The sequence below is a fragment of the Pinus tabuliformis genome, chromosome 2_2 (assembly GCF_031772625.1).
Source record: "Pinus tabuliformis cultivar Carrire ecotype Pingquan chromosome 2_2, CPIR1, whole genome shotgun sequence".
Lineage (NCBI taxonomy): Eukaryota > Viridiplantae > Streptophyta > Pinopsida > Pinales > Pinaceae > Pinus > Pinus tabuliformis.
In genome coordinates, this window is record NC_142300.1 from 62,352,474 (window position 1) to 62,377,977 (window position 25,504).

The window sequence follows — 25,504 nt, forward strand, 5'->3', positions numbered from 1 at the left end:
AGTCAGCCTCTTCACAGCCCAGACTATGCCTTGTGCAGTCTTGGTAGTCAGTCTCCCGACCTCCTGATAGAAATTGTGTAATCTTCATGATCAGACACATAGGTATGTTGCAAGTCAGTTCTCAAGTTCATTCTAGTTTTCAACTGACAAATTACTTGCATGAGTTTTTCCATGTCTCTAGGTATCATAGGTGTTCATCTACCTCTCAACACCATAGGTACAATGGTTTCTAAGAGAGCAGAGTTGAAGACACCATTCAAAGCTTGGGGATGCAGCCGATCAAGTGTCTATGAACTTGCCTACACATGAAGACATCAAGTTGTTCCTAGACATGGACATCAACGTATGATGGCAAAAGAATCACAGTATGTAGCACCATGAACAATAGCTGAAGGTAGCATACTAGATGCGATGAACGCAAGAGGAAGGTTGTTGACAACACAAAGGTAGAACAAAGTTGCAAGCTTAAGAAGATCTACTTGTGGTGAAAGAAACTTTGGAGATTCAAGCTATGAGGTGACGACATGACATGAAGATCACCCAAAGGGAAAGAATGGAACAGGGAGGGAGTTTCATGTGCTCAAGTAGCAACTTAAGGAAGAACAGGATCTACAGAGACAAGAGAATGAGTTTTAATGGGAACATGTACAGTCGGGGGTGTAACATGCACTCAAGGATGAAACTGCACCTGTACAAGTTATAGATCTCTCCCATCAGCTGGCACAAAGTGGGCAAGGTGAACATTATTTTCAATTGCATGCAAGGGAATGTAGTAGCATGTATTTCATTATGTGCATGCATGCGATCCCACCCATTCAGCACACTCACTGAGGTGAAGACAAGAAGCAAGTCTGACTAGAGCTGAACATGCACTTCAACAAGTTAATGCGCATGACCATGAGCACACACTTGAAGATCAGCACGAACACCATGAATCAGTGTGTTGTTGATTCAAATGCACCCCGAAGACCATGCACATGCTATTAGATGAGTTGGATGGAGGAGCCATACTAATGCACCTGGATGCAACGGAGGCAAGAGTTTTCTTTAGTAATATGTCACCATGGAACACTTGAACACCATCATGGATGACCAAGCTTGGCATTAACTCACCACCTTGACCATCACAAGCATGTCAAAGAGTTGGTCTCAACACAACGGACCAAGTGTTAGTGATGTCTTGCGTGGCTTTCTCAAGCCATTTTATCTCACATGGGAACATGTGCATTGTAATGTAGTGCCTTGTCAAGTGTTAGCTCAAGTGTCGATAGTTGGATGTAACAGTCATAGAATAGATGAAGAGTCATGAGGGTAGATGAACTGTCACAAAGGGGAATATCAAGGTTCACCCCACCCTTTTCTATAAATAGTACCTCATAACTGATTGTATAGGCTTTTGGTCAGCCAAGCTTTTGATAAGACTATCTTGGAGAGAGCTTGGATAGTATTGTAACGAGCCTTGGCTTCTCCACTGCACAAAGCTAGTACATCTCTTTGGAGGAGCCGGTGGTTGTGGCTATAATGTTTCGCTATCGAAACTAGTGGTTGGACATGGATGTATTGTGTGACTGGAACTTACACTTCTTAATATAACAAGAGCCATCACGTTTCATGCATATGTTGTATTTTATTCTATGCTATCTCGTTTACTCTAATTGATATATGTATCTCTTTACTTACACATGCATGTATAGATATCTGTGTATGTATGTATGAATATTTCTGAAATGTGTTGTTGGTTTAACCATCACTTTGGATTTCTAGCTAACTTGTCTTCCATGTTGTGATACATCTTTTCTCGTGTGTTCCCTTTTTAATTATGTGCTATCATAGGTTTCCAAGGGGTGCACTCATATCAACCCCATCTGTTAAAACCTCTCATGCACCTTCCTTGACTTACCGCGGCTGTCACACCCTTGTTACCAACAAATTTATCTTACTTACCTCTGTGCAAAATCATGGTCAAGGCATTACCATATGACCCACTGTTGGGACTCCTACACCAAACGGTCTGAGGTCTAATTGGGACTTCTTATCAGGGAGATCCCCTTTTATTCCATACTAATCTATTAGATGTACATTTCTCCCAAATTCAATGTGACAGGTTTGGCAGTATGATTGCATGTTTATGGTATTCCTCCATCAATGTTCTACCTGTGCATTTTCCACCTTCAAAATTAGGGTTCCATGATCTACATCAATAAGATTGGCTGAGAAAGGAAGTTTCAAAGGTACTTTATGATACAAATTGTACATATGGGTAGATGTTTGCTAATTAATATATGCCTATCATAACTATGGTGTAGGACCCCCAAGATCCAAACTAATATGCATTTTGATCCAAACGAACAAGTTCAGATAAAGTGGAAATGTTGTTTAGTGAGGTTTTTAGTTTATTTGGACACAAAATCGCCACATCTAGATCCTTTTATTCTGGTATTGAGGTTCTTGATTCAAGGAGGCAAATTGCAAATCTTCAAGGAATCTTGCATAAAGAGAGAGTTGAATTTGAGGTGATATTAGAGATGTATATAAAGGTTGTTTAGTGTACTTTAGGTTGTCTAACATGATAGTATTCTAGAATAATCTTTCCAGTTAGTGAATATTTCCATTTTTGTTTATAGAAATTTCTTAGTTTAAAATTATTTCTTCCTAGCGTTCATTCTTTTGATGAAATCTATCAAATTCAAATAGGGTTTGTTGCAAGAGGCCATCATTAGTGTTGGGCACATTGGAACTTGGAAGAATTGTTGCTAATATTTCAAAGCTAAACAGTATAAGAAGTATTCTTATTTATGAAGCCTATGAATAAGATCATCATATTTTCCATTTATATGCATCTCTTAGAGTGAAAAACTCTCCTACAAAATTGGAATCTAGTCCACTAGAGGATTTTAGACTCCACATAAGGAGTATGATTCTAACATAAATGAAAACATTGGATACCATAAGGGTATAGTGAAAGATAGTAATATTTCTAGTGGTGGTTTTGTCATTCTGATGACAGAGGACACAACCTCCATGGTTGGTGCAAATTGTTTCGACAAAGCTATCTATTTTGGGAATATTTAGTTCAAATATATCCAAGCTCACAACAAGAATGCTTTAAATAATGGATCTAGGAAACTTTTCATGATTAGTAATGTGGGAAATTCTTACTTGTGTGACTATTTAGCGGGAATTGGGACTGTAAATGGAAAATTAAATAAATGCATGGAAATTATTAAATTGGCAAAAGGTAAAACAACCCAGAATATCTGGATGACATGGTAGGAGATCCAAACATTAGAGATTCATCCAATATAACTAATGGTAACATTTTTCATACTTTTGACATGGAGAATGGTGAATTTGGTACCAACATCAATGTTTCTGATACAATTCCTTTTGAAATAGTTGATAATAGGGACAATACAGACTGTTTGGATGAATATATGGCAACTTGTCTAAAACTGCCAGAGCAAGATTCTCCTATCCTGGTTGATCTTTCAAATACATTAGATACAACATGGACAGGTGGAGGCCAATTAGTAAATACTCAGGCTGTATGTATGACATCACAAGGGTAGGAAGTTGGTTTTTCCACTTTGGCTACTATTGTGAATGGCAGCGAATCTACAGAAAGAAAAGATTTTAATCCAGTTTAACGAATTGTAATAGGAGATAGGATGATGTATGAATATGCCTAAACCATGAAGATAAAGGTGGAATAGAGGTTCTTTAGAAAGGCATCCCTCCCTCACCAGTAAAATCATTAAATCTATCGGAAGAGTTTGGAAGTTGCATTAGGGCTCCTATGTCAAACTTACCAAAATGTTACAGCAAGAGTTTACAAGAAAATTTATTGGGGTCTGTTAGCGCTTGAGATTTCACCTAAGGCTGAGAAAGGTAAACCTCAAGGCAACATCAAACCATTCAGCCTCGTAGCTAGCCCTACGGGGCAGGAGAAGGCTCTCTCCGGTCAATCTCGGCAGATCTTCAATGGGATGAGATGACCAACAAGGTAACACTGATATTAGGCTAGTAAACTGATCAGAAAGGGGTTTTTAATTAAATGACGGGGTTGTTCCAGGCTGCATGGGAAAAATCACAGCTTGAACAGAGAAATATAATGAACAACACAGATTATCGACTGAGGCAAGGTAGGCAAGAAATTTAACACCAAATCTAGATTTAAATGGGATGGCAAGACTGGTGAGGAGCTGACAAGGGCATATAACTGAATCCTTGTCAAACAGAGGAAAAAATTAAACATGAACAAACTTATAGGCAGAGCATGGCAGGCATGAATTCTTACCTAAACACTTCATTTGTTCAGTTAGAAATGATCATGTAGTGAAATGAAACATAACAGATTACATATGAAACAAGAGAAAAACTTATGCTAAATTATCATGCCACAGGAATCTCAGAAGTCAGAGCTGTGAAATTTCATTAAAAATCTCTGTCATAGACTGTACATTGAAAGCTCTATTCTCCAGCACTCTCAGCACTCAGAACTCTCCCCTCTGACTCTCTCTTTTACTCACCCCAAATGATTTTGTTTTTTAATACATAAAATAAAAAATCTGTTAAGAAAAAACAAATCGACCCCCAAGACAAGGGATTTGTTTTTTCATTATTAATAAATAAAACTAAAAAACAAACACTCAGCGCTTCTGAAGAGAGAATAGTGCTCCTTCCACTCGAATCTGTTAAATCTGATGAAGAGGTGGCATTACAGGTGTCCATCCCATTTACTAAAGACAAACATAGGCAATCGAATCTTGTTCTCTGCCACTTTGCAAACTGCGCCCCAAATCTCTGGAAATGTGTTGGCCGGTTTACCGAGATTAGGAAAGGATCTTGATGATTTGGAGTAAATCCACCGCATATATCGGATTGAATTCCGGAGTATTCAATTGCCACAACACAAAATCCAGATCCCCCTTCGATGAAGTTTCCATTCCCAGAATTGTTTTTTCCCGGAGCCCCAATTACAACTGCACCATTACAACTGCACTTCCTTTACCAAGCAAATAGGGAACTGTTGACATAGAAACCTCATTTAGGCTAGAATCATCAACCCGCAGTGCTTCCATATTTTGGCGATGAAACATCCAAAAATAATTTTTACACACACTATTTCATTTTCTGCCTAAACTGAGTAGCTTCCACACCACAAAATGCTTCTCCAGTGACAATGAATAAATTTACACATTCATGGAACTGTAAAAACTGATGCATGCTAGTTGAACAGAGCATCATACGACTTGTAACAGGCTTCCAGAAGTTTTTCCCGACCTCTGTCCAAAGCTTGACCAACAAAGCACACAACCTCCCTTCTCAAATCAAAACATAAATCACTGTTCACATAAACTGCACTATCATCAACTCGCTTATTAGTTGTCATCATTGTAGCTTTGACGCAGAATATAAGTCAGTACATGAGAGGCTTTGACCCAAAAATGAGTCAGTGAGTGGAGCTGAAGAGTTACAACTATGACGTCCCCGTAACTGTCCCGGCAAGCATCCAAAACTCCCATTATGCCTAGGTTTGTCGAAAACTATCTGAAGTTCATTTCCTACTTCTGTAGTAATATTGTCTTACGAGTCACTGGAGTTTGTGAGCATTGACTTTCGATCTTCATTTCAGAAGCTTTCCATGTCATCATCGCATAATATGAACACATCAAGTCAAATAACCCCTCCAATATCCTGAGCAAGCAATGCTTGAAATTTGTTTCTGGTAGTTGCAAGCAGAGATCATTATACGTGAGTCTGCTCTTTTTCTCCACCGCTTGAGAATCCATACCCTGAAAAACAAAATCCTTCAAAACAGTTTGTGTTTCCAACAACAATATCTGCATAAGAGAAGTCTGCGACTTTTCCGCAAAGCCAGAAATGTCACCAATTAATGCATAGGCATCACTCACTGTTATATAGCTCTCTGGATTGAACTTTTGATAAACTTCAAGCAGGAATGAATCAAGTTTCTCTAAAGCCCTACCAGCCCACACCTCTATGCCACGGTTCATCTTCTTTATACCCGAGTATAATTTTCAGTTTAAAATTTTCTTTCCCAGATTTGAAACTTCTCTATCCGTCCCACTCTAATTTTGTGTGGCATCTATGACTGGATAAGACTCAAATTATGCAGGCAGTCTTGAAAATTTCACATTAGTACATCAAAGAGCTCTCACATTACTAGTATTTTGCAATCAATGTATCTATCTTGATTGAGTCATTGTCAGAATTAGCAACACAGGATGTTCGACCCTTTCCTTCATTTCTTTGAGCATTAAGTCTGTAGGTATGGACGGGTCGCGCAAGCCCATCAGGTCGCGCCCATGTTGTTTTCCAACTGTTGGGACCCCCTGGACGGGTCGCGCCCAGCCAACAGGTCGTGCACAGTCAAACAAAGAAGCTCCAGCCTCCGACCCTGTATATGGATAAAGCAATATCCTTCTAGAGAGCCACGTCTGCAAACTTGGTAAGCTGCTCAAAACATAGGTGAAGATAACGAGTCACAAAGTATAGAAAACAATACGCATAACAGAGATCACTATTTTGTGCCACAAAGTATAGAAGCAAGATTCTGTCAGGGGATAGACGAGGTCTTTCACAGAGTTTATGCGAGATCTAGTATGTGCGAGACCCTTCAAAGTATATAAAGCGAGATCCATCGTGCTGGCCATAGAGGTTAGACTATATAAATCAGTGAGCCATACCAAGAACGAGCCACAGAAAAATAATAAATAAATAAAAACCACTGTAACATGTGCGAGCAACTGTATGCGAGCTACATAGTCACTCCTATCACAGTCTCTGCTTTCCATTATCTCGTTGTGTCGCAATAATAACTTTCACAGCATAGGGAATATCTTCCTTGGGCACATAACCAAGAGGCTCTCCCAACTGTAGGAATGTGGTCTCAACACGAAGAGTTCCAATCCCAAACTCATCTGCAAGATCATCCATTACCAAGTAGAGTTTATATGGAACTTTCCCTGCCGGGTTCTTCGTTCGAAGCATGAACTGATAAGACTTGCCTCCTTTAAAGTGCTCATCTCTGTTGTCTTGCTGATAGGTTCCATGAAATTTAATCAGCTGTGTCGCAGCCTCATTGACATTTGGTGCTTCTGTCTGTAATTCTTCATTCAAAGGATACCGTAAATAGTGACTTTGTTCCTTAATAATTTCAACCTTGCTGCGCTTAGTCTGTGGTGTTACAGGTGGCTTAACTGGCTTAGCAATAGTCATGGCTGGCAGAATTTTGCATATGTCCTAGACTTTCCATGTTTAAATTTCACTGCATGTTATGCTAATAAAGTGAGGGCCTCTCGCAACCAATGACTGCGCCCAATCTATTTGCATGAGACTTTATAGACACTTCAAAGGAAATTCACCCTAGACATGAATGCTCATATCCCAGAGCCAATATAAATTCTGACAGAATCAAGTCCCAGGCATGTAATGGGTCCAATATGTTCATGAAGGAAAAATTCAGTTCTCTAGAAAATCCTTGCTAAGCAACAGTTTGCCTCCATCTGTTTGAGGTGGTTCAACAACTATGGAAGAGAAGCTATAGGAACTGGACCCTGTATGCTGACACAATAGTTACCCCAACTCCTTTAAGTCTGGTCCATGCTTTCAAAATCACCTCGGATCACATTCCTCTGATCAATAAGACGCAGGGCATTCCCAGCGCTAGCACAATCATTTGATTCAATAGCTGTGACAATGAAGTTTGTTCGAGATTTCCAGTGAGACTTTCTCCAAATAGCCTTTTGCCTCTGATTGCTGATGATGTTTTGTTTTCTTCTGTTTGTGCTTTTGCAGATAGGAGCTGAGGAAGTTGCTGCCATTTGAAGAGCTGGAGAATAAATTACATAATCTAAAACACCACATTTAATGATTTCTTCTTCAAAACAGGGTTTTGAAGAAGAATCAATCTCTGACATGAGACGGAGTCTAACATCGGCTCCAATTGGGATGGCGGCTGCCGCTCCGTGGAGGTGCCAAGAACCGCAGAACTTTGGGAGAGCAGATAGTGCCTCCACCCATTGGGCAATGGAGTCATCATCGACACAACTCTTGACTTAATTTTCAAACTGAAACTGAACTCAAAATGATCTGATATCAAGACTGAAATGACTAAAAAAATGGCTTAACAGTCTTCAAGCAAACTAAAACCAGATGCTGCCCTTATGGCTGCTTATTTATTTACAAAACTACCCTACTTTGCTGTACAAACAATAGATCAGGGAATACTAAAATGCCATATTAACCATTCAAGTAAACCTGAGAATGATGTAGGTTGAGAAAACTTCCACCAGGCCACAGATGCAGTTGCTGGCAGCCCTTCATGCACGTACTGACCCTGGTCACGGAAAATACAGCCTGATCTATCAATCAAACTGAAAAATGTGTCCATGTATGCCGCAATAGGATCACGGAAGCTGGACTCTGTTGGCTGCCCCAACGCTGCGATGCATACTTCCAGCTGCACAGTGTCAATGTAAACGACTGTAGGAAATTCTATGATATCTTTTTTCGAATGAGGAAGGATTTCCAAGAACTTTTTAGGGTCTTGGAAATCATATGACTGAATCTGCTCATCGAGACACTGAATCTCCTTTTCAATTCTTTCAACAATTAACTCACAAGCACCAGTTTTAAACCAAGGGAACTTTGGAGATTTCAACAAATGAAGACAGATACTGAAAAATTCTTCATTAATTTCAATATCCACTAACCATTCTCTAAATTCGTTTAGAGCTTCACACAGGGTAGGGTTTGCCACATACCCTTCCATTGCATGAATGGATCAGCGAGCACTGAACTGTCTGGATCGAGTTGGAGTCGCCAGGTGAATGGTTCAGCCTGCATAAGTGTCTGACTGCTGTCCACCATCAGCATCAGATCTGCACCTTGATTGCATGTACTAGGACAAGACAATCAACAAGTTGAATGTTCTCCCCAGTATGGTCGCCAGTATGTTAGCGCTTGAGATTTCACCTCAGGCTGAGAAAGGTAAACCTTAAGGCAACATCAAACCATTCAGCCTCGTAGCTAGCCCTACGGGGCAGGAGAAGGCTCTCTCTGGTCAATCTCGGCAGATCTTCAATGGGATGAGATGACCAACAAGGTAACACTGATATTAGGCTAGTAAACTGATCAGAAAGGGGTTTTTAATTAAATGACGGGGTTGTTCCGGGCTGCATGGGAAAAATCACAGCTTGAACAGAGAAATATAATGAACAACACAGATTATCAACTGAGGCAAGGTAGGCAAGAAATTTAACACCAAATCTAGATTTAAATGGGATGGCAAGACTGGTGAGGAGCTGACAAGGGCATATAACTGAATCCTTATCAAACAGAGGAAAACATTAAACATGAACAAACTTATAGGCAGAGCATGGCAGGCATGAATTCTTACCTAAACACTTCATTTTTTCGGTTAGAAATGATCATGTAGTGAAATGAAACATAACAGATTACATATGAAACAAGAGAAAAACTTATGCTAAATTATCATGCCACATGAATCTCAGAAGTCAGAGCTGTGAAATTTCATTAAAAATCTATGTCATAGACTGTACATTGAAAGCTCTATTCTCCAGCACTCTCAGCACTCAGAACTCTCCCCTCTAACTCTCTCTTTTACTCACCCCAAATGATTTTGTTTTTTAATACATAAAATAAAAAATTTGTTAAGAAAAAACAAATCGACCCCCAAGACAAGGGATTTGTTTTTTCATTATTAATAAATAAAACTAAAAAACAAACACTCAGCGCTTCTGAAGAGAGAATAGCGCTCCTTCCACTCGAATCTGTTAAGTTTGATGAAGAGGTGGCATTACAGGTGTCCATCCCATTTACTGAAGACAAACATAGGCAATCGAATCTTGTTCTCTGCCACTTTGCAAACTGCGCCCCAAATCTCTGGAAATGTGTTGGCCGGTTTACCGAGATTAGGAAAGGATCTTGATGATTTGGAGTAAATCCACTGCATATATCGGATTGAATGCCGGAGTATTCAATTGCCACAACACAGAATCCAGATCCCCCTTCGATGAAGTTTCCATTCCCAGAATTGTTTTTTCCTGGAGCCCCAATTACAAATGCACCATTACAACTGCACGTCCTTTACCAAGCAAATAGGGAACTGTTGACATAGAAACCTCATTTAGGCTAGAATCATCAACCTGCAGTGCTTCCATATTCTGGCGATGAAACATCCAAAAATAATTTTTACACACACTATTTCATTTTCTGCCTAAACTGAGTAGCTTCCACACCACAAAACGCTTCTCCAGTGACAATGAATAAATTTACACATTCATTACACTGTAAAAACTGATGCATGCTAGTTGAACAGAGCATCATACGACTTCTAACAGGTTGCCAGAAGTTTCTCCCGACCTCTGTCCAAAGCTTGACCAACAAAGCACACAGCCTCCCTTCTCAAATCAAAACATAAATCACTGTTCACATAAACTGCACTATCATCAACTCGCTTATTAGTTGTCATCATTATAGCTTTGACACAGAATATAAGTCAGTACATGAGAGGTTTTGACCCAAAAATGAGTCAGTGAGTGGAGCTGAAGAGTTACGACTATGACGTCCCCGTAACTGTCCCGGCAAGCATCCAAAACTCCCATTACGCCTAGGTTTGTCGGAAACTATGTGAAGTTCATTTCCTACTTCTGTAGTAATATTGTCTTACGAGTCACTGGAGTTTGTGAGCATTGACTTTCGATCTTCATTTTAGAAGCTTCATTTCAGAAGCTTTCCATGTCATCATCGCATAATATGAACACATCAAGTCAAATAACACCTCCAATGTCCTGAGCAAGCAATGCTTGAAATTTGTTTCTGGTAGTTGCAAGCAGAGATCATTATACGTGAGTCTGCTCTTTTTCTCCACCGCTTGAGAATCCACACCCTGAAAAACAAAATCCTTCAAAACAGTTTGTGTTTCCAACAACAATATCTGCATAAAAGAAGTCTGCAACTTTTCCGCAAAGCCAGAAATGTCACCAATTAATGCATAGGCATCACTCACTGTTATATAGCTCTCTGGATTGAACTTTTGACAAACTTCAAGCAAGACTGAATCAAGTTTCTCTAAAGCCCTACCAACCCACACCTCTATGCCACGGTTCATCTTCTTAATACCCGAGTATAATTTTGAGCATAACCAGTTTAAAATTTTCATTCCCAGATTTGAAACTTTTCAATCCGTCCCACTCTAATTTTGTGTGGCATCTATGACTGGATAAGACTCTACATCAAATTATGCAGGCAGTCTTGAAAATTTCACATTAGTACATCAGAGAGCTCTCACGTTATTAGTCTTTTGCAATCAATGTATCTATCTTGATTGAGTCATTGTCAGAATTAGCAACACAGGATGTTCGACCCTTTCCTTCATTTGTTTGAGCATTAAGTCTGTAGGTATGGACGGGTCGCGCAAGCCCAACAGGTCGCGCCCGTGTTGTTTTCCAACTGTTGGGACCCCCTGGACGGGTCGCGCCCACCCAACAGGTCGCGCACAGTCAAACAAAGAAGCTCCAGCCTCCGACCCTGTATATGGATAAAGCAATATCCTTCTAGAGAGCCACGTCTGCAAACTTGGTAAGCTGCTCAAAACATAGGTGAAGATAACGAGTCACAAAATATAGAAAACAATACGCATAACAGAGATCACTATTTTGCGCCACAAAGTATAGAAGCAAGATTCTGTCAGGTGATAGATGAGGTCTTTCACAGAGTTTATGCGAGATCTAGTATGTGCGAGACCCTTCAAAGTATATAAAGCGAGATCCATCGTGCTGGCCATAGAGGTTAGACTATATAGATCAGTGAGCCATACCAAGAACGAGCCACAGAAAAATAATAAATAAATAAAAACCACTGTAACATGTGCGAGCAACTGTATGCGAGCTACATAGTCACTCCTATCACAGTCTCTGCTTTCCATTATCTCGTTGTGTCGCAATAATAACTTTCACAGCATAGGGAATATCTTCCTTGGGCACATAACCAAGAGGCTCTCCCAATTGTAGGAATGTGGTCTCAACACGAAGAGTTCCAATCCCAAACTCATCTGCAAGATCATCCATTACCAAGTAGAGTTTATATGGAACTTTCCCTGCCGGGTTCTTCATTCGAAGCATGAACTGATAAGACTTGCCTCCTTTAAAGTGCTCATCTCTGTTGTCTTGCTGATAGCTTCCATGAAATTTAATCAGCTGTGTCACAGCCTCATTGACATTTGGTGCTTCTATCTGTAATTCTTCATTCAAAGGATACCGTAAATAGTGACTCTGTTCCTTAATAATTTCAACCTTGCTGCGCTTAGTCTGTGGTGTTGCAGGTGGCTTAACTGGCTTAGCAATAGTCATGGCTGGCAGAATTTTGCATATGTCCTAGACTTTCCATGTTTAAATTTCACTGCATGTTATGCTAATAAAGTGAGGGCCTCTCGCAACCAATGACTGCGCCCAATCTATTTGCATGAGACTTTATAGACACTTCAAAGGAAATTCGCCCCAGACATGAATGCTCATATCCCAGAGCCAATATAAATTCTGACAGAATCAAGTCCCAGGCATGTAATGGGTCCAATATGTTCACGAAGGAAAAATTCAGTTCTCTAGAAAATCCTTGCTAAGCAACAGTTTGCCTCCATCTGTTTGAGGTGGTTCAGCAGCTATTCGTGGAAGAGAAGCTATAGGAACTGGACCCTGTATGCTGACACAATAGTTACCCCAACTCCTTTAAGTCTGGTCCATGCTTTCAAAATCACCTCGGATCACATTCCTCTGATCAATAAGACGCAGGGCATTCCCAATGCTAGCACAATCATTTGATTCAATAGCTATGACAATGAAGTTTGTTCGGGATTTCCACTGAGACTTTCTCCAAATAGCTTTTTGCCTCTGATTGCTGATGATGTTTTGTTTTCTTCTATTTGTGCTTTTGCAGATAGGAGCTGAGGAAGCTGCTGCCATTTGAAGAGCTGGAGAATAAATTACATAATCTAAAACAACACATTTAATTATTTCTTCTTCAAAACAGGGTTTTGAAGAAGAATCAATCTCTGACATGAGACGGAGTCTAACAGGGTCTATTAGAGTTGACTCGTAGATAAGATATAGTCCTATTTTTGTCTCATTAGTAATTCATCTGGGTGGTAATGGAGTGGGTAAGTTGGTTTTACCAATTGGTGTCAATGATATGGTCATTGTTGTTTATGATGATGAGCCAACAAGCATAATAGCTTATGCACTAAGCTCTCAAGAATATTAGACTTTCCTATATGACAAGGTACCTAATAGTGAGAAGAGAAATGAAATAGATAGGGATAAAGAAAATGAATGCGTAGATTTATTTAGTATGGGTAGAGTTGTTTCAAATCCACTTTAGCCATCAAATCTTTCCTTAGACTCAAGTAAAGTTCTTGCCAAAGAGATAAGTTTAGGATATGAGGATATTTCACATATGGCTCCAAAGGGAATGGGGTGTTAGATTCATCATTATATAGAAAATACACATGCAAAAATATCCTTTCACGATGAGGGTCCTCCTATAGAAGTTAAGTACTTGGTAACCCGTTATTATGTAAAACAATCTGATTAGCTTAGGAAAAAGTTTTGTCCAACAAATACGGACTTAAATCGCTGCAAGAAATGGAAACCTCAAAGAATAAAGAGCAATTTGTTTTTGCAAAATCCTTGGATGAAATATTTATTATTAAGAGAGTCACCAAAATAGAATTGGAGTCCCTTATGAAGTTTTCCTTGGAATATTTCAAATATCTGCATGACTCATGATGTTTTGGAAGCCCCACATGTTTGGAAAAGATCCTTGGTATTTATCGGGTTGGATACTCATATTAGTTTTTATGTTATATTTGAGAATTACCTTCTGCAGACTCCTAGAGAGTTTACTAGGATTTGTTTCCTTCATTGTGTGTGTGCATGCTACATAATGTGCTTATCTTTCAGGTCACTATAAATAATGAAAAAGGTGGAAAAGAGATCAGGATGAACTTATGGTAATGGAAAATCTATTGTTCGGAAGAAATGTAACATGGTTTCATGACCTCAAAGGTTCCGGTTGCTCCCATTACAATGCAAGTTCATTAGGGAACAACAAAGTTCTTCTAGACCAAAATCTCTTAGAGACCATGCCAACTACTCCAATATTTATTGAGAATAAAGCCAAGTGCCTTTTGGACGAAGCAATATAGAATGATACTTCATTTCTCGTGGTAAATATAGTTTTATTGTTTCTTAAGAAACCATAATTGTAATCTTAGTTTCAATTTTTTCTTGAGCTAGTCAATTATCATGATTGTGTGCAATGTGTGTTTGCAGTCAATTGATTTCATGGATTATTCATTACTTTTTGGAGTTGAGGAAGAGTGTTGTGAGATGGTTTTAGGTAATAATAGACTCATACAATGCTTATTTTTGGTAAAATACACTCATACATTTGCTTTGAAATATATTTTCTCATATTTGATTTTCCATTTTAGGTAACATTATCAATAATTTCAGTTGCTTGGGTCAAAGCATGTATCTATCAATGTTTCAGAGATGAATACACTAACTTTATTTTTTTTTCGTTTCAAATTTCAATACATGAAGTTTAGTTTAAATTAGTGATAAAGCCAATAGTTCTTGCTATGATGTTTTTCATGCAATGAAGTTGCCTAATGATGATAGCCTAATGATTGTGATAGTATTACAATTAACAAACTGATCATTCTTTACCAGAGGTATATGTTCTTGATATTGCACTTTTATGATAGGACCAAGCAACAAGTATTGATAGTCAAAGATTTCATTATTTGTGACCATCATTTATGTGAATAGGGCATGGATTCCTTGATTTGAAGGGTTTGGAGAAGCTCATTTTAAGTTCCTCATGTGGATCTAGAAGGACAATAAAGACAATCAGGACTCTTGAACAAGAGACTCTTCTCTATCTTTTAAATTAAAATAATTACATTGATAAAAAAAAATTATGTTTTCATAAAATAGATTTGATAGTTTAGATTTGTAATATGCATTTCCATTCTAAACAAACTTCCTACACCATTTTTATCTGAGGTCCCATATATTTTGGTTTTCTTCTAAGTTTACGAAACCCCTGGCTTGACAAATTAAATGACAGGGATTTAACAGACAATTAAATTGCCCAACATTTTGGCATCATTTCCAAGGAAGCAAACTTAGATGTAAGCTAGTTTGGAAGATTGTTTAGGAATTATTTTTATTTCGGATCATTTTTATTTACGGTTAATTGCATTTGGGATTTTTCATTTAAGTTTATTCTCATATAAAAAACATATAAATAGAACACAAATCAAAAACCCCCATTCACTAAAGAAAAAACAAAAACACAATAAAAATCCATATGTATATATGGAAGAACGATGAGTATAAGTTTGGAACAACTCACTCAAATCATAGAAAGTGTGAGGATCTCCTCTTCTTGCGAAGAAGAGATCTTGACAGCGACCAAAAGCTTAACTACTCCTCCAGAAGAAAACAATGAATTAACATTCGAAGAATCTTGTATATCAATGATGAACAATTATTTGAACAAGAGATTGAGGAGGATGAAGAGAAGTTGTGGCATGATCTAAATCAAAGTGGAAATCATGCCTATGAAAGCCTTATCGAAAGGTGGTTTCGATGGTTTCAAACAAGTAGGAGGTTAGATCAATTTTGTTTTTATTTCATTAAATCACACTCACAGAAACTAGATTCAATCATCCTTGTATATTTTCATTTTAAAATTGCGAAATACTACTATTGTGTGAATGCTTACCCTAGAAATTTAATTACACGTAATGGTTTGTAATTTTCAATTAGCATAGAGTAGGTAGGATGATATTTTCAATCTGCATTTTCGCACGATCTCGAGGATCAAAAAGTAGAATTTTTATAAATGTTTTTAGGGTTTTCAATATACTTGTCTCCATTTGCTAAAACAATTTCTCCTAAATTAATAAATTTTCCAGATTGTTTTAGGATTAGAATAAAATTTAAATTAGTTAAAAAAAATGATTTTAAAACAATATAAAAATTTAAAAAAAAAAGAATAAAATTCAATTTCTTTTTCAAAAAGATTTTGATTTTAACCTAAAATTAAAAAAATTAGGAATTTTATTGTTTATTTTAATTAAGTTAAAAAAAACCATTAGAAAATAAATCAAATTTAAAAAAGAAAAACAACAAGAACAATACAAAACAAATTTCATTTTTTAATAACAGTACAGAACAATAAATAAAAAAATTTAATTTCTTTTTAAAGATTTTAATTTAAAAAAAATTAAGAATAGGATTTAATTTGTTGTATACCATACAAAATAAAACTATTTTATTTATTTATAAGAAAAAAATAACAATAATAAAAAATGAAACATAGTAAAAAATAATTGTGTTAATTGGAATTCAATTTTGGATTTCAGTTCTGGTTCTGCTTCTTTCAACCTACAAGAAATAATAATTTGCGGTCTAACTGATATCTGAGGCGTTGGGCTCGAATCCACATCAAGGTCTCAGCAATGCGCCCTCTAGATCACCAAAGCTTGGCGCAGGGCTTCTTCAATTCGGATTTTCGTCTGCTGCCTGCTTTGGAGCCATGAATTCTTCCTTGTCATCTTCGCTTTATACAAGTTTGTGCAGAATCAGGTGGTTTCCAGTTTGTCGAGTCAGCAAGATATAAAATGCAAGATTAAGGACTATGAAGTGATAAATATGGAATCAAGGGGGCCCTGATGAGTAAACCACCTGTTTGAAGTTCTAATTCATTTAAGTCAATGAGATGTGTTGTCGATAATGGGGTCTGATTTTGCTTGCACTACTTGGTTCGCGATAACTGTCTCTTCTGGGACAATTTCCAAGTGGTCTAAACAAAAACGAAAGTTGTCCCGAGTCGCCATCCCATAAAAATGGTCCTCCGTGGAAGCTTGGTTTTGCTCATCTCTTGCATATGGTGGCTCCTTAGCTCTCTCCCACAAAGGCCAGGATTTTCGTTTTGATGTTTCAACTATAGAATGGGAAAGGATGAAATGGAAGGATGCTAGCATTTGCGGCCTGAGTAAGAACTCCCGTGTCTAGTGTGAGGGCTTTTTAACATACCCTTAGACCTATGACTTAATTCATGTTGCCAGTCTCATGAGAATGTACTAGGATAAGTGTGATTTAAATGACATTCTTCTGGAAATAAACCGCATCCTCCACCCCGAAGGGACTGTGATCTTCAGGGATACTATTGATGTTTTGGTGAAGAGGAGCACTTGATTGGTGGCATGAGATGGCAAAGTTAGATGATGATTTGATCCTTGATTAAGTGCAATAGACCTCACGCCAAGAAAAGTGCAATTCCAATCCAGCAGATCTCCTACATAGATTCACCGAGTTAGAAGCCAGAGGAGAGTCGTAAAGGAGGGAGCCAAAACCATAGAATAGGGCAGGGAAGCGCTCGTCCCAGATTCAAAGACAGGATTGGCATCCAGAAGTCGTAGAATGTATAACCACTCAACTGATTTCTCTCAGATTTCCTGTGATCTCCAAATCCGATTTCGCATGATCTCCTGTGATCTCTTTCTCCAAGATCACGAACACCAAAGATAAGTGCAATTCAATCAGATCAGTTTTGCTTTTAAAATACCCATGCGTCGTTCTCTGCATCAATTCATTAATTCATTCATACGGCATGGAAATGACGGTTGTTAACAAATTCCAACATGGCCTACAATTGTTTGGCAGATCAACTCGTTTCAGATCAGAAAGAATATGGTTTAAATCCGTTCCCAAGTAGATCAAAAAGAATATGGTTTAAATCCATTTCTCTTTTTTTATCCTCATAGAGATCTTGCAGTAGATATACAATCTTCAGTTAGCAGTTTTTTTTTAGTGCCCAGGAAGTCTCAGTGACCAGTTTCCAATTCCCCATGCCCAGTTGTATGTAACCAATTATCAATCCCATGTGAATAGGAATGAAGTGGTCGTTCTAAGTGCGTTACCAGTTCGATGTGATTCTAAGTACAGTTTCCAGTGTGAACAAGGGTCATAACTAGTTGAATGAATCTAAGCATACATAATTGCAATTCTGGTCCTATGGCACGTGAGGTAACATAAGCATCGCAACTGATGAATATCTAATTGCTACATGACAGATTTTGAAGTAAAACATATAACCAATCACATTCCTGGGTGGCCAGATTTGTGCATAAGCTTTTCTATGAAGCCTATGGGCTTGACAGAATTTCATAACGTTTTCCATTTATCACCATTGTGCCAAGTTCTGCGAACGGATGGCATTTTATGGAGTGGACACAAATTTAGTAACTTATTTGACTCAAGAACTGAATAAAGAGAAATGTCGTGGCAGCAAATATGGCACGCCCGGTGGGACATGCGATCTCACACCTTCTCCCAAAGAAATAATTGCAGATGCATACCTGGGCACTACACCACCATGGCTATTGCCTCCATGCTCTATTTCACTGTATAAGGGAAATCAAATCAAACCTGAAAATGTAGAAGGAGCGGGATCTATGTGACCATTTTCAAACAGGGGACACGAAGAAGAAGCCATAGCATACTTACTCTCGATCCTCTAGACGACATGGAGAATTAGCATTCTGTTGTTCACTTCAATTCCCCTGATGAACCAATCTTTAAAGTAGTTTCTCATTTGAAACTATGGAGTTTGAAGGTTGTTGCTCGTTTGAAATTAGTCTTAGAAAAATTTGGATCAATAACGAAAATGAGGGCAAACTGGAGATGGCAAAGGCCTCTTGTTCGATGATGTTGCTCATGGTGCTAATCAATTTGACTGTGTAGGAGAATTTTTTTTTATGTTGATAGAGAATAAGTTTTATTTTTTTTCAATTCTAGTATTAAAAATAAATAAAAAATAAAAATCAAAACAATACAAAACAAATAAAAAAAACAAAACAATAAAAAAGATTAAAAAATCAAAACAATTAAAAATCAAAATAAAAAAATCAAAACAATTAAAAACAAATTAAAAAAAAAACAACAAAACAATAAAAAAAGGTAAAACAAATAAATAAAATTAAAAAAATTGCAAATGGACATACCTCTTGAAAACAATGTATATTTTCTTGGAGTTACTTCAAAGGAACCAGTGCCCGAAGGCAATAGGGAAATTCTTTTTATTTCGTTGCAAGCATTTATACTTGCATTTAATGTCTTTCAAAAATCTCTCACAGTTTTCATGCAGGATTTGCACTGAGCTTTTATAGGTGCGTGACGATCCAAGTTCATGCAGCGATGATCTCTAGAAATCACATTCATCATTGAAAGCTTGAAGGAGTTAATTACATATGCTGTGACATTTGTCGCTACACATAAATCTTTTGCATCATGATATGTTTACCCACACTTCTCCTTCAAAGCCTCATTAGTCATCCATGTTAAAGTCCATTGGTTCATTGCCTTATCCATAATGACTGGTGTAGTTGCTAGGATACTTTTCTGAGTCACATACATTTTTGCCTTCTTTTCTTTTTCATGTTTTTTTCCTCAAGAATAAACCATCCATCTCTTTACATTTCCTTGTTTTCCTTGCCATAAAAACTATTTGACCATAACATCTTGTATCTATAGTCCTACCAATCATTTTGTATGAACTCTCGTTGACTGATGTGAGATTCATTAAGGCCCACCTTTCAACAAGTCTTGACCCATCGACCTCAACACCATATCTGGGACAAAGACTAGAGTCATTATTAGTACCTTGAGGCTTGCATGCCCTAATGGCAAGTCTTCTCACCAATGAACAATTGGAATACATCAATGTCCCTTGTTTGTTGGATCTTGCAAGTGGCTCGACATCAACTCATTTATTTGCTCTTCGCAAGATGTACTTGGGTACCTTGGCACTCATTGACATCAAAGGTGAGTTTGCCTCACATTAGTTAATTACATTCATCAATGGTTGGTAATCCAATGACTTCTTTCCATGTTCAACATCGACACATTTATTCACATGGAAAGAATTGTGCCACAATATGGAACGACATGAATACTATATGATTCAGTAGAAGATTCAACAATATTTTATACTTTGGAACAGATTCAGCAACAACAATAAAGGATCCACATTCACGACTACATCCATCATTTATGCAACCAAGACACAAATCACATTCTTGTATTCTTCATTCCATGATTCAGCAGTAGAAGCTACACTGTTCTACATATACATAGTTTGTCCACTTAGGTAAGTAAAGGTATGTTCTTTTCTAGCATTTTATCATACAATTCCTTTAATACTAAAATTATAATTTTTGGAAAATGTTTCACCATGTTCATTTTCATACCTCGTATTCAAACTCATACTCCATTATCACCTTTCATATGTCATATATGTCCTTCATGCACATGTCATCCTAACCAACATACTTTTTCCAAACAACTACTATTGCATTATGATTTAAACGTTACATGTTTTTCAAATAATGATCAAAGAAGGAATGGTTGATTAAATGTTTTCAAAGTCTTTTGATGCAACACAAAAACAACAAAAGTATTGTTACACAAGAACCAATACTAATCAAATTTTGGTTGTCACACAAGAACCAACCAAAATAATATGTTGCAATCAAATGTTTTTAAGAAATAATACTTTGCAAAAAGGAACAAAGTTGTCAAAAAGAAAATTAGGCGAAGTTAAAAAAATCTATATCAACCCAAGTTGATATAAAAGCAAGACAATGCAAAAAGATTAAAGCATGATTAAGTGAATCAATGCAATAGCTTGCGTGAAGACATGCAATAATTTAAGTTGGGGGGTATGTTGGGCCGCCAAATTAACATTCACTTTCATTCTATTTTTCACCTTTATCCTCATTTTTTCACCTCATTCCATCACATTATCATTACATAAACCTACATTATCATTACTACATGAGTTCACATCTACATTTTCCAAAGTTATTAATTTTATGTATTTAGAGTGAATTTATGATTAAAAGTTAGAAAAATAGCATGTATTTTCTTATACCTAAAAGTGGCTTGAGTTTTATGACATGTGTAGATCATTTGGAAGCTTCCAAGACACCCTTATGTGGCCTGCCAATATCAAATTCCAATTTCAACTCAAGAGGTGGACCATATTCCAAGGAGAAAGATCATGGAGATTTTTATGTGTCATGGGATTTGTATGTAGTATTTAGGGATAAGTTGAGACAAGTATGGATCTAGTAGATATTTAAGGGACCTACATTTATTGTGTAGATATACTTAATTCATGTATAAATAAGAGGAGTATCCTTCAAAGGAAAGAGAGAACAATTATCAGTTATTCATTAGCATCAGATTTATGATTGTTCATTCAACATGAATAATATCATTTTCTCCAAATCATGAGCTATGAGTGTTGTTTGATTCTTAAGGTAAGATAGTTGTTCATGTGTGCTCATTGAGGAATGGAAGGATCCTCATACCGAGATAAGTACACTTTGTTGTAGAGTAATGTTGTGAATATACTAATTATAATTCTGATGTTCATCTTATTTATTTGCTATAAATACTTGTTGATAATTTCAGTATGAATTCATGTTATGGCCATGTTTTTTTTTTTGAAGGTTGATCTCCTTTCAGTAGCTATTTTTTATGTGAGAAGGACAACCAGGATCTCCTCAGTTAGGAGCCTCTTCTCCATGAGCTAGACTGAACTGAAACAAGATTTACTTTCTTATATGCTTTCCTAAATTACATTTATGTGAATATTAATTTCCTTTCAGTAGCTAGTTTTTATGTGAGAAGGGCAATCATGTCCTCCTAAGAAAGGAGACTCTTCTCCATTAGCTAAGAACTGAACTGAAAACAATATTTAATTTCTTTCATTTCTTTCTTACTTTCTTAGATGTTTGGCAATGTTATTATAGAAAGATTGTAGAAGGACAATCAGGACACTTGGACAAGAGACTCTTCTCTATCTTTTAAAGTAAAATAATTCCATTGATCAAACATTTTTATGCTTTCATAAAATAGATATGATAGTTTAGATTTGTAATATTCATTTCCATTCTAAACAAACTTCCTACACCAGTTTTATCTGAGATCCCATATATTTTGGTTTTCTTCTAAGTTTACAAAACCCTCGGGTTGGCAAATTAAATGACAGGGATTTAACATACAATTAAATTGCCCAACAGTGCGCTAGCTACATCTTGTGCACACTGAAAATGTGCTTCGGTTGGGTTAATACATATTTATTCATCCAATTCCTTCCACATTATTGGCCTATGGGTTACACTCATGCTAAATTGATGAAGGATGCCTTAATGCCTTCCTTCTAGCGACATTTTCCCATTGACTTCAGCTCATTGCTCTGGGAACAAGATCTAGAGTCCATTTGGCAGTACCTTAGGGTTTGCATTCATCAATAGCAGACTCTTTCGCTATCAACAATGGGAAAACATCATTGTTTCTTGATCGATAGATTCTTCAAAGTGTTCGACTACATCTCATTTATTCACACTTGTTAGATTGTACTCAATACCTTGGTTCTCATCATCATTATCGGTGAGTAGTCTCGTATTTGTTAACAGTATACATCAATGACTGGTAATAAAATGATTTCTCACATGGTCGATTTCAGATCATTTATTCCCATTGTGTAGAAATGTACCACGGTGGTTGGTGAAGACCTTGGGTTTGCATCAGCATTTCTTGGTTCACTTGTCAGTTGCTCATGTTTTGGCTAGTTGACACCATCCACCTTATATGTTGTAGTTCCTTACAGTGACATCCTATATGTTGGCACCCAAATTGCAGTGTAGTACCATTTATTCCACCATTTCACTTGGTACTTTTTGGATCAGCTTTATGACTTCAATGATCACCTTCATACTTCAGCATAATTGATCAGTTCTTTATATGTGATATTCAGACATGTACTTATTTGGATATGATCAGATGATCCATTATGTATTTTGAGTTCCTTTATACTTGTATGCATATTGGATCTACTTTTTTACTTGACATGTAGACATTCTTTAATATCTTTGGGCATGGGTATGCCCACCTCAGACAACAGTTTCTTTCTGATCTCTTTCACTGGCTTGGTAAGCTGAATTCTGGTGAACTCCTCCTCGGTCTCGACATGATTCCTTCTATACACTTAATACATTTCCATCATCATGTACCCCTTCTAACCTCATATATTAAGAGGCATCTGTTATAGCACCATTTACCACTCTTGGTAGATGTGATGCTCTGGTTACGACCTAGGGAAACCGTTGCTTTCTAGACTTGGTCCAAAATCTAAAAAACAATGTTTTATTTCCTATACGGAACTTTTCCCTATGTTAAAAGCATGTACACCTGGGTCAGCATATACCTAACCCACCTACATGTTTTAAAACACTTAAAAATAATAAATCTCCTACATTTCAAGTGGATCTTATGGGTTTTTCCTATTACCCACCTACTATAGCCTGTGGCCCAACTGCTTCCCAACTGAAAAAAAAAAAAAAACACTAATTTGGAGAAGTATAAATAAACCTCCATGGGAAGGCCTAAAGGGGAGAAGAGAGGAGATATTGATATTATAGTTGATTGATCCGTGATTGAGTCTGACAAAATCCTTGTGTCTCCTGCACTCCCCAAGCTTTAGGAAACTCTTGTTTCCTCTTTTGAGATATCCTTGATCCCTCTTGTGATATACTTGTGTATGTTGATGGAGGAAGCTTGCTGAGGCTGGGACATGACGGATCTGGAGCAAGGTTTCGCTTGGAGCTGGAGTAAGACTCAGGTTGTATTTTTCCATCCTTCTTGTAGCTTACATCAATAAAGAAAAGTTGTTCTGTTCCTGGTATTTATCGTGTTTATGCATTGATACATGTTGTGATTTTTTTATAAATCTTATATTAATGTGTAATTGTTCATTTGCTTATATGATCTAACGTATATATCATGAATATGCTTTATGTTACTGTTATAATTTACAGGTTTCAAAGGCATTGGAGGAAGTAGAGGTTTTGAACCCTATGGGATCTACCCAAACGTAGGACCTCCGGGTAAGGTCACTTCTTCCCAGTTCAGTAGTATAAGCATTTAGATTGTTTGTCTGAGCATTTCTTACTAATGTTTTCCTTCCACACTGTTGGGGTTTTCAACCCAAGACCCTAGTGTGTTCCCACTCGCAACACCAACCAACTAAATTTGAGTGTATTAACACCTTTTTATGAACTCAAAAGGTTTCTAAATTTATCATTGAAGGTGATATGATTTTTTTGTCCTTTGAGAAGTATCAAAACGTTTGCTTTCATGTTTTTATCCTTTCAATGGTTGGTATATTGTAAGTAAGTTTTGATTTCTTGTTTTTTTCCATTAAGGTAGATTGGATTTTGGTCTCCATGCTCACTTTGTGTCCATGTTTTGTAGTCATGCTCTAGAACTATGCATGGTTGTTAGTTGGAGCTAACAGCTATCAAGAAACAGTGTGAGCATTTGTAACAACCCTCGTGAAAATTTCATGTAATAAAAGTTAATAAAGGCAAAAATAAGACAATGGGTAAGGGAGACTTATTCCAAGTTGAACGTTGGGCAAAGATATCCTAGTGGGAATCACTAGATGTGTTTAATGCTAAGGAAATTGAAAAAGGCTAAGGAAAAGGAATTAAAAGGAGAAAAGGCATTTTTGGCACAATTATTTATGAAAAAAATGGAAATTAGGAGAAAAGTAAGGTGAAAGGTCACACGCTACATGTGAGGAGGAAAATGAAGGAAAATAATGGAAAATGAATTAAATAGAGGCTTCATTAATAAAAATGCTTCTAAGGATCAGTTTGTAACCTTTTGTTAGTTCAAGTTTGGACCTTTCTCATTATTCTCTCTCTCTCTCTCTCACTCTTGGTCACTTAGAGTTTTCTTAGAGCACTCTAGCTTTGGATCAAGGAAGGAAAAGAAAGCAAGGATCAAGGAAGGAAGAACATGATCAGGAAGTTTCAGTAGGAATACTTGTAGATAACATATTTCATGTGTGATTTCCTAGCTGGTTTTGACATGCATGGATTTGCATGTTTCTATATGGTTCTCTTTCTTTCAATGGCATTGTTTTTCCGGGTTATGATAGTGGTTTTCAGCCTAGCCTTACCTTTTTTTGGATGCCATGGTATGTTGGGATTTTTATCTTGGTTTTGAGCTTTGGTTTTCCAAATGGATTTCAGAATCCGGAGGCAAGGTGGTCTCCAGGTTCATTCCCAAAGGCCTAGGAATCCCTTGACTAGTTTTGCGGGGATACACAGTAAAGTCCAAGGGAGAAGTCTCAGTTTAGGGCCTAGTGATCCAGGTTTGGGTTGCGGTAAATCCTAAGAGACTAGTCTTGGTTTAGGGCATAGTGGTACGGGATTGGATTGCGGTAAAGCCTGAGAGACAAGGAGACGAAAAATTCCTCAACGATAATGATGGATTCTAGATGGCATTCCAAGTTTAGTTTGGTTGTTATT

At 37.3% G+C, this 25,504-nt stretch overlaps 1 pseudogene; it reads left to right on the top strand.

Annotated features, from left to right (window-relative positions):
- The window catches only part of LOC149191472 (1-phosphatidylinositol-3-phosphate 5-kinase FAB1B-like), a 167,508-nt pseudogene that overhangs the window by 106,302 nt on the left and 35,702 nt on the right, over positions 1-25,504 (top strand).